This window comes from Gorilla gorilla, chromosome 3 (assembly GCF_029281585.2).
Source record: "Gorilla gorilla gorilla isolate KB3781 chromosome 3, NHGRI_mGorGor1-v2.1_pri, whole genome shotgun sequence".
NCBI lineage: Eukaryota > Metazoa > Chordata > Mammalia > Primates > Hominidae > Gorilla > Gorilla gorilla.
In genome coordinates this window covers 127,173,060-127,184,798 of record NC_073227.2, presented here as the reverse complement: position 1 = coordinate 127,184,798, position 11,739 = coordinate 127,173,060, and the positions used below count along the sequence as shown (strand labels likewise).

Genomic DNA, 11,739 nt, shown 5'->3' with positions numbered 1-11,739 from the left:
AGGAAGAGAGTACCATTGCTGAAGCTATCATTGTGGACTGGCTGCTTCCTTGGTAGGACATAATGATTTCACTTCTGCTGTTTGGGGAGGGGGTGTGTGGAGAGGGGAGGGGTAGGAATATGCCTCCCGCCTCTTATACATTGGGGAATTCCACAATATAAGAATGGTTGGCCCAAGGCTGGGAAACTACTGATTATAAAAAAACAAAAGTCTATAAAACAGTTTTCATAGAAACTATAGCAGATATTTTTTCTGCTCCATTTCATCTTTCCCACATGAAATGTTTATCATCATAATTGCAGGGCGAAGATCAGTGTTCTGTTTGAAGGCACTGAAGCTCCATCTCCATTCTCCAAATTCCCAAGAAGGGAAACATTTAATAAGGGTTGTAAATGAGACAGATCATCAGTGACATATAAAATCAACTACATAAAAAGTAGGTCTGTTTTCTCTACAATTGTAATATTACTATTTTCCAACCAAAATAAGAAATTAAAAACAAAAAAATGCTATAATTATGGCATAGTTCATCTGGTGATTGATTATATTTTATTTTGCCTCCTCTAGAAGACTGGGTCCTGCCGTTTTACCTCTCCCACTAAGTATCCTGTGGTTTTCAATAATACTAGGGGAATTCAAAACTCCACTGAAAGCATCACACATTACTGAGGTAGAAAACTAACAAAGAAATTTGGGACTAAACTTTGACACTAGACAAATTGGACCTGATAGACATCTACAGAAAACTCCACCCATCAACCACAGAATATACATTCTTCCCATCTGCACACAAAACATACTTCAAGATCAACCACATTCCTGGCTAAAAAGTTCAGCTAATACCAATCATACTCTCAGATCACTGTAGAATAAAAATAGAAATCAATACCAAGATCTCCCCAAATCACACAATTAAACAACTTATTCCTGACTGAGTTTTGGGTAAGGAATGAAATTAAGGCAAAAATCAAAAGATTCTTGAAATTAAAGAAAGCAGAGATACAACATACCAAAATCTCTGAGATGTAGTGAAAATGTGCTAAGAGAAAAGTTTATAGTGCTAAATGCTTACCTCAAAAAGTGAGAAATGTCTCAAATTAGCAACCTTGTATCACACTTAGACAAACTAGAAAAACAAGAACAAACTAATCCCAAAGCTAGCAGAATAAAATAAATAAATAATGTTGAAAGAAATTGAGACCCAAAGTCCATATAAAGATAAATTAAACCAGAAGTTACTTCTTTGTAAGGATAAATAAAATAGATAATTCACTAGCTAGATTAACAAAGAAAAAACAGAGAAGATCCAAATAAGCACAACCAGAAAGAAAAAGTAGCATTACAACCATTCCCACAGAAATACAAACGATCCTCAGAGGCTATTATGAACATTTCTATGCACACCAACTGGAAATCTAAAGGAAATGAATAAGTTTCTGGAAACTCAAAGCCTCCAAAGATTGAATCGGGAAGAAATTGGAACCCTGAATAGACCAATATCAAGTTCCAAAATGGAGTCAGTAATAAAAAAACTACCAAACAAAAAGATCCCTGGACCAGATGGATTCACAACCAAATTCTACTAGACATACAAAGAAGAGCTGGTCCCAATTCTATTAAAACCATTTCAAAAAACTGAGCAGAGACTTCTCCCTAACTCATTCTGTGAAGCCAGCATTACCCTGATACCAAAACCTGGCAGAGACACAAAAAAAGAAAATTTCAGGCTGATATCTCTAATTAACATAGACATAAAAATTCTCAGCAAAATTCTAGCAAATTGAATCCAGCAACACACCATAAAGTGAATTCACTATGATTAAGTAGGCTTTATTCCTTGGATACAAAGTTGGCTCAACATATGTGAATCAATAAATGTGATTCACCACATAAACACAATTTAAAACTATATGGTCATATCAATAGATGAGAAAAGCTTTCAATAAAATCCAACATTCCTTCATGAAAAAACCCCTCAACAAGCTAAGCATCAAGGGAACATAACTCAAAATAATAAGAATAATCTATGCTATTACAAATCTATATCCAACATCATACTGAATGAGTAAAAGCTGGAAGCATTCTCATTGAGAACTGGAACAAGACAAGGATGCCCACTCTCATGACTCGTATGCAACATGTACTGGAAGTCTTTGCCAGGGCAATCAGGCAAGAGAAAAAATAAAATGCATCCAAATAGGAAGAGAAGAAGAAAACTCTTTTTACAGATGATATGATTGTATACCTACAAACGCCTACAGAGTCCAGCAAAAGGCTTTTAGAACCAATAAATGATTTTAGTTAAGTTTCAGGATACAAAATAAATATACAAAAATTAGCAGCATTTCTATACAATAGCATTCAATCTGAGGACCAAATCAAAAACACAAACCCATTTATAATATGCACAAACAAAATCAAATATCTAGAAATAAATCTAACAAAGAAGGTAAAAGGGCTCTACAGGGAGAACTACAAAACACTTCTAAAAGAAATAATACATGACATAAATAAATGGAAAAACATTCCGTGCTCAAGGATTAGAAAATCAATATCACTGACATGGCTATATTGCCCCCCAAAATTTATAGATTCAATGCTATGTCTATCAAACCACCAACATCATTTTTAACAGAATTACTGTTCTAAAATTTATATGAAACCAAAAAAGAGCCTGAAAAACCAAAGCATTTATAAGCAAAAAGAGCAAAGCCAGAGGCATCACGTTACCTGACTGTATACTATAAGGCTGCAGTAAACAAAACCAGTACCAAAACATGGTACTAGTACAAAAGCAGACACAAAGACAAAAGGAACAGTGTAGAGAACTGAGAAATAATATCACATACATACAAACACCTGATTTTGACAAAGTCAACAAAAATAAGCAAGGGGGAAATGATTCCCTATTCAATAAATGGTGCTGGGATAACTGGCTAGCCATATACAGTAGAATGAAACTGGAACTCTTTCTCTCACCATTTACAAAAATTAACTCAGGATAGATTAAAGAGTTAAATGTAAGACCCCGAACTATAAAAATCCTGGAAGAAAACTTAGGCAATATCTTTCTGGATATAGGCAAATAATTTATGACTAAGTCTTCGAAAGCTACTGCAGCAAAAACAAAATTTGACTAGTGGGACCTAATTAAACTAAAGAGCTTCTGCACTGCAAAAGAAACTGTCAGCAAAGTAAACATACAACCTCCAGAATGAAAGAAAATGTTTGCCAGATCTATAAGGAACTTAAACAAATCAAAAAGCAAGAAAAAAAAAACACCACACACACATATAAAAAGTGGGCAATTGACATGAACAGACACTTCTCAAAAGAATACATACAAGTGACCAACAAATGTGAAAAAATGCTCAATATCACTAATTATTAGAGAAAAATTATTAGAGAAATGCAAATAAGAACCATAATGAGATACCATCTCACACTAGTCAGAATGATTATTATTAAAGTAAAAAAATAACAGATGCCGGTGAGACTGCAAGAAAAATGTAAGCTTATACACTGCTGATGGGAATATAAATTAGTTCAGCCACTTTGGAGAGGAGTTTGAAAATTTATCAAAGAAAAAGAACTGAAAACAGAACCCTAACCCTAACTCTAACCCTGCCCAGTACCATAATCTGGGCAGCTTATAAATAACATAAATTTATTTTTCACAATTATGGAGGCTAAGAAGTGCATAATCAAGGCACCAGAAGATATGGTGTCCTGTTCCTTGTAGACAGTACCTTCTCATTGCGTCTCCACATAGTCGAAGGGGCAAACAAGCTGCATTGGAACCTCTTTTTTAAGGTCATTATTTCCATAATGAGGACCATTTTCTTATGACCTAGTCACCAACCAAAGGTTGCACTGCTAATGTTATTACATTGGCACTAGGTTTTGACACACAAATTTTGGGGGCACAAATCTTCAGACCACATTATGTGTCAATCAATAGGCAGAGATCAGCAGAATGAATTTTTTGAAAAATATCCAAATGTATACCTCTAGGAGAAACAAGTTGATAAGTAAGATAAAAATAAGTTGAAAGTAAGTTGATGTGAAGAAGACAACATATAAACTATAATCACCTGGAAAGCTAGAAGAGCTATACAAATAGAAATAAAAAGACTTCGAGAATAAAATTATTAATAAAAATAAAAATGGATATTTTATGCTGATAAAAGTGCCAATCCATGAAGAATACATAATTATAAACATATATGTACTTACAGAGCCCAAAAATACATGAAGAGAAATCTGACAAAATTGAAGGAGAAATAAATGATTCCACAAAAATAATTGAAGATTTTAATAGCCCACTTTTAATAATAGATCAAAGAACCAGACTGAAGAATAATAAGATGAAATATCGGAACGACACTAATAATCAAATAGAGCTAACAGACATCTATAGGACAGTCCATCCCCAATTGGGAAAATACACATTCTCCTCAAGTCAACCTGAAACATTCTGCAGGATAAACTATGTTTGGTCATAAATATGTTGCAAAAACTTAAAAAGCTTAATGTTATTTGAATGTTTCAAAGACAATGCAATAAAATTTAAAATCAACGCAACTGACACAGTAAGATGGCAAAATAGGAGTTTCTGGCCCTCATCCCCCAATCAAAACACCTATTTAAAATCATCCATGGATGAAAATACCTTTATGAGAGCTCCAGAATACAGGTGAGAAGGTACAGCATCCTGTTAGAGCACAGAAAGGAGAAAAATGCATTGAAAATAATAATAATAATAATAAAACAAAAACAGTTTCACTTTACCTGCTTCACTCATTTCCCAAATCTGACATGTCATGACACAGAGAGCACCTCAGCCTGCAAGTTGTCCTATGGAGAAAAAGAGAATGAAGTGAGCATCTGACCTCCCTAGTCTTTTGGGGCACACCTGACTAGCTTGCCTATATCGCACAACACACAGAACATTGAGGGAATCAATATGGCTTGATAACCTGGGGACAGCTAAAGACAAAAAGGGACAGTGGTCTTAATAATCAATTTGGGGACCTTGACAGCCATCTTGTAACCCGTGATAACAGTCCCTTCCCCACCTCCCTGGGACCCTAACAACATGCCTGCTGATGCACAGACCTTAGAACTGAGCATACCCACCCACAGAGGCCAGCTGTGAATCCAGAGCTGTCTGTTGACCACTTCAACAGGCACCCAGACTATTTGGTCACACTGACTACACTGACTAGTGAAGGACTTTAGCCAGTCTGTATAGACCGGAAGAGGTAAATTCTTCCTTAAATTAACAGATACCAATGCAGGCTACAGGCATTATAAAGAATCAGGAAAACATGACATCACCAAATAAATAAAAAATAAAAATAAAACTCTAATATATCAACCCTACAGAAAATGAGACCTGTGCAATGCCTGACAATGAATTCAAAATAATTGTGTTGAAGGAGCTCATTATGCTACTAAGAAACAGAGATAGATAGCTAAATAAATCAGGAAAACAATAATCAACAAAATTAGAAGCTCAAAAAAAAAAAACCTACCCAGAATCAAACCATAGAGGTTAAAAAAAAAAAAAGAAAGAAAAACAAGAAAAGAGAAAAAAACAATTAAAAGAACCAAAAAGAAATTCCGGTGCTGAAAATACAATAACTGACCTAAAAAATTAAATAAAGAACTTCAACAGAAGTTCAATCAATCAGAGGAAAGAATCAGTGAACTTGAAGATAGATTGTATAGAATTATCTACTCAAAGTTGCAAAATTAATGAAAAAGAGTCAAGAAAGCCTGTGGGATGTATGGGATATAATCAATAACACCAATATATGCACTATGGCAATGCAGAAGGAGCATACAAACAGAAAGGAGCAAAAAGCTTACGTAAAGAAATTTTGGCTGAAAACTTCTCAGATCTTGGGATGTAAATGGACATTTAGATTCTTGAAGTTTAAATAAATTTTAGATTAAGCCTAAAGAGGTCTACATGGAGACACGTAATTATATTGTCAAAAGTCAAGGGTAAAAAAAATTTGAAATTAGCAAGAGAAAAGCAATTCATTAAGTAAAAGGGAAATTCCATACGGCTATTAGCAGAAATCTCAGCAGAAATCTTTCTGGCCAGAAGATAGTGATTATATATTCAAATTTCTAAAGAGAAATATTTTTCAAACTGCCAACCACAGATGCTATAAGTAGCAAATCTGTTCTTTAAAAATGAAGAATAAAGACTTTCTCAGACAAAGAAATACTGAGGGAATTTGTTACCATAAGACCTAAATTACAAGAAGTGTCAAACAGTTCTTCAAGTTGATATAAAAAGACAATAAACAGCAACACAAAACCATATGGAAATATAAATCTCACTGGTGAAGATACCTATATAGGCAAAAACAGAATAATGTAATAATGTAATGGTGGCAAATATCTTTTTTTAACCCAGGTATAAAATTTAAAAGACAAAAGTAATAAGAATAATTATAACCACAAAAATGTGTCAATGGATTCACAACATAAAAAGAAGTAAAATCTGACATCAATGACATAAAATGTATCAGGGGAATAAAACTAAATTTTCTGTATGCAATTGATGTTAAGTATTTATCAGATTAAAATAGATAGTTATGACAAGAATGTTTTATGTAAGCCTCATGGTAACCACAAAGTGAAAATATATAGTAGATACACAAAAAATGAAGAGAAGAAAATAAAAGCACACAACTGCAGAAATAATCCATTCACAAGGAAAGACTGAGAGGAAGAAAGAAACAACAGAACTACAAGAAAAAAAACAAATCAAAAGCAATGAACAAACAGGCAATAGTAATTCCTTTCTTATCAATAATTACTTTAAATTTAAATGGACTGATCTCCCTCAATCAAATGATGTAGTGGCTGAATAAATAAAACAACAACGTTTAATATTAATGCTACCTACAAGACTCATTTTAAAGACATATGTAGGTTGCAAGGAAATGGGGTAGAAAAAGATATTCTACACATTTGTTAACCAAGTGAATACAGGATGTCTATACGTATGTCAAAAAAAATGGATTTTAAGTCAAAAACGGTCACAAGAGACATAGAAGGTCATTTATAATGATAAAAGTGTCAATTCAACAGAATGATATAACAATTATAAATATTGCCCAACATTAGAGTACCTAAGCATATAAAGGAAATATTGACAGATCTGAAAGGATAAATAGACAGCAATACAATAATAGTAAAAGACATTACTAACTCCATTTTCAATAATTAATAGATTATCTGGACAAAAAAATCAACAAGAGAAGACTTGAGCAACATTATAGACCAAATGGACCTCATAAACATACAAAACATCTTAAACAACAATAACAGAATACACATTTTTCTCAGGTGACCACAGAACATCCTCTAGAATAGATAACAAGCTAAGTCATAAAACATTAAAAAAATTTAATAAGACAAATTATTCTAAGTGCATTTTCCAAACAACAATAAAATAAAACTAGAAATCAATAGCAAAAGAAAAATGTAAAAATTTATGACTACATAAAAATGAAACACACACTCTTGTATAACATATAGGTTGAAAAAGAAATCAAAAGGGAAATTGGAAAACATTTCAAGACAAACAAAAACACAACATAACAAAACTTATGGGATACAATGAAAGCATTATGAAAAGTAAAGTGTACAATGATGAATGCCTACATAAAAAACATCCCAAATAAAAATCCAACTTAACACCTCAAAAAAAAAAAAAACTAGAAAAAAGAAAAATAAACTAAGCCCTAAGTTACCAGAAGGAAAATAAAAGTAAAGATTAGAGCAGAAATAAATAAGAGAATAGAAAAATATTACAAAAATTCAACAAAATAGAGTTGGATTTTTAAAAAGGTAAACAAAAATTTAAAACTCTTAGCATGATTTTAAAAAGAGAGAAGACTAAAATAAATGAAATAAGACATGAAAGAGGAGACATTAAAACTGATGCCACAGAAATAAAAAATCATAAGGCACTATCATGAATAATTATATGCCAACAAATTGAATAAACGAAAGAAATGGATACATTTTTAGAAGCATACAACCTATAAATAAAGAGGGGGAGAGGAAACGTTTTGACGTAATGGATATGTTTATGTTATTGATAGTTATGATGAATTCCTAGGTATATAATTACCTCTACACTTATTAGGTTGTATACCTTAAATATGTGCTGCTTTTTCTATGTCAGTCATACCTCAACAATGCTCTTTAAAAATTATAAAATAAAACAATTTAAAAATTAATAACGAGAGGGATAGCATTAGGAGAAATACCTAATGTAGGTGACGGGTTGATGGGTGCAGCAAACCACCATGGCACGTGTATACCTATGTAACAAAACCGCACATTCTGCACATGTACCCCAGAATTTAAAGTATAATAAAAATATTAAAAAATAAAAATAACATGAAAATTTTGAAAAGTCATCAATATGTAGATATTAGCATTTCTAAATAACCAATGGGGCAAAGAAGAAATCACAAAATAAATTAGAAAATACTTTAAGATGAGTGAAAATTAAAACATGACAAATATGACATGCCAAAACTTACTTGATGTACCAAAAGCAGTAGGTACAGGGAAATTTATAGCAATAAATGTCTGTATTAAAAAAGAAGAAAGATAACAAATCAATAATTAAACCTTAATAAATGAGAAAATAAAAGGCAAACTAAAACTGAAGCAAGCTAATTTAAGGCTATAATATAGACCAAAGAGAAAATGAGTGCAATAGAGAATAGAAAAAAAATTTAATTGAAAAAGACCAACAGTGCATTCTTCAAAAACAATGAACAAACTGACATTCCTTTAGCTAGACTGAACACTAAATTAAAAAATGAAAGCCCAACTACTAAAATTGGGAAGGAAAGAGGTAACATTATTACCAAACTAATAGAAATAAAAATGATTGTAATTGAACACTATAAAGAAGGTATGCCAAGAGATTAGATAATATAGATTAAATGGAAAGATTCTTATTACAGAAAGACAGAAACTACTGAAACTATCTCACAAAGAAAAGGTCTGAATATAACCACAACAAATAAAGATAATGAATTCATAATCAAAAATGCCCCAGTAATGAAAAGCCCAGTAAAAGATGACTTCACTGGTGTTGTCTACATAATGTTTAAAGAAGAGTTAACATTTATTTTTCCCAAAATCTTCCAAAATAAAAGAGGAGCAAAAGCTTCTCAATTAATTCTATCCAGACAGTATTACACTGCCACCAAAATCATACAAAGACATTACAAGAAAACTACCGACAGATATCACTTAGGAATAGAGACATGCAAATTCTTAACATTATATCAGCAATCAGAATCCTGCAACATATAAAAAGGATAATACAACAAAACCAAATGGAGATTATCCCAGAAATGCTAGGTAGGGTGGTTCAACATAGAAAAATCAAAGTGATACATCCAAACAAAAACGATCATCTTGATAAATAAAAAAAAGCATTTGACAAAATCCAAATCATTTAATGATACAAAAAAACACTCAAACTAGAATAGAAGGGAACTTCTCCAACCTGACAAAGTGTATCTATGGAAAATACAAAGCTAACATTATACATAGAGATAAAGACTTCATTATAGTGAAATCTTTTATTTCACCATAATAACAGGAACAGGACAAGGCTGTGCTTGCCACTTCTTTTTGGCATTTTTTTCCATTTTTAATTTTTGTGAGTACATAGAAGGTATGTATATTTATGAGGTACATGGGATATTTTGATACAGGCATGCAATGTGAAATAAGCATATTATGAAGAATGGGTTATCCATCCCTTCAAGCATGTATCCTTTGAGTTACAAATAATCCAATTACAGTCTTTAAGTTATCTTAAAATCACAACTACACAAGTCACAAGTTATTGCTGACTACAGTTACCCTGTTGTGCCATCAAATATTAGGTCCCACTCATTTCTTCCAACTATTTTTCTGTGTACCCATCAACCAACCCCAGCTCCCCTCATCCTCCCATTACCCTTTCCCAGCTTCTGGTAACCATCCTTCTACTCCCTATGTTAAAGACTTCAATTGTTTTGATTATTAGATTCCATGAATAAACGAAAATATTCAATGTTTGTCTTTCTGTGTCTGGCTTATTTCACTTAACATAATGACCTCCAGTTCCATCCACGTTGTTGCAAATCACTGGATCTCATTCTTTTTTATGGATGACTTGTACTCCATTGTGTATATGTACTACATTTTCTTCATCCATTTATCTGTCAATGGACACATAGGCTGCTTCCAAATCTTAGCTGTTGTAAACAGTGTTGCAACAAACAGGAGCGCAGATGTCTCTTCAATATACTGATTTCCTTTCTTTGGTGTACATACCCAGCAGTGGGATTGCTGGATCATATGACAGGTCAAGTTTTAGTTGTTTGAGGAATCTCCAAACTGTTCTCTAAAGTGGTTCTACTAATTAACATTCCCACCAACAACATACAAGGATTCCCTTTTCTTCATATCCTTGCCAGTATTTGTTGTTGACTGTCTTTTGAATATAAGCCATTTTAACTAGGGTCAGATGATATCTCATTGTAGTTTTGATTTTCATTTCTCTGATGATCAATGATGTTGAACCCTTTTTCATATACCTATTTTCTATTTGTATGTCTTCTTTTGAGAAATGTCTATTCAAATCTTTTGCCCATTTTTTTGATCAAATTATTAGATGTTTTTCTTACAGAGGTGTTTCAGCTCCTTATATATTCTAGTTATTAATTCCTTTTCAAATGAGTAGTTTGCAAATATTCTCTCCCATTCTGTGGGTTGTCTCTTCACTTTGTAAATTGTTTCCTTTTCTCTGCAGGATCTTTTTAACTTGATGTGAACCAATTTATCCATTTTTTGCTTTGATTGCCTGTGCTTGTGAAGTATTGCTCAGACAACTTTTGCCCAGTCCAATATCCTGGAGATTTTCTCCAAATGTTTTCTTGAATCAGTTCTATAGTTTGAGGTCTTAGATTTGCCTTCAAACCACTTTGATTTGATTTTTGTATCTGATGAGAGATAGGGGTCTAGTTTTAGTCTTCTGCATATGAATATCCAGTTTCCCAGCACCATTTATTGAAGAGACTGTCTTTTTCCTAGTGTATATTTTTGGCACCTTTGCCAAAAATGGGTTCACTGTAGGTGTGTGGATTTGTTTCTGAGTTTTTTTGTTGTTTTTTGTTTGAGACAGAGTCTTACTCTGTTGCACAGGCTAGAGTGCAGTGGCACGATCTTGGCTCACTGCAACCTCTGCCTCTGAGGTTCAAGTGATTCTCCTGCCTCAGCCTCCTGAGTAGCTAGGATTACAGGTGCATGCCACCACACCTGGCTAATTTTTTGTATTTTTAGTAGAGACTGGGTTTCACCATGTTAGCCTGGATGGTCTCAATCTCCTGACCTCGTGATCTGCCCGCCTTGGCCTCCCAAAGTTCTGGGATTACAGGTGTGAGCCACTGCTCCTGGTCTGTTTTTCAGTTTTCTATTCTGTTGATCTATGTGTCTGTTTTTATGACAATGCCATGCTGTTTTGGTTACTATAACTCTGTAATATAATTTGAAGTCAGGTAATATGATTCCTCCAATTTTGTTCTTTTTGCTTAAGATATCTTTGGCTATTCTGGGTCTTTTCTTGTTCCATATAAATTTTAGAATTGTTTTATATTCTGTGAAGAATGTCTTTGGTATCTTGATAGTGACTGC

The 11,739-nt window shown here is 33.1% G+C and overlaps 1 long non-coding RNA gene across 1 annotated transcript in view; it reads right to left on the bottom strand.

The window, feature by feature from the left end:
* Positions 1-4,790: 4,790 nt before the first annotated feature.
* The window catches only part of LOC129533098 (uncharacterized), a 208,643-nt gene continuing 201,694 nt past the window's right edge, over positions 4,791-11,739 (bottom strand). The window contains exon 6 of the long non-coding RNA XR_010133451.1: positions 4,791-4,857. This is a non-coding gene — a long non-coding RNA (uncharacterized lncRNA). The remainder of the gene's footprint in view (positions 4,858-11,739) is intronic.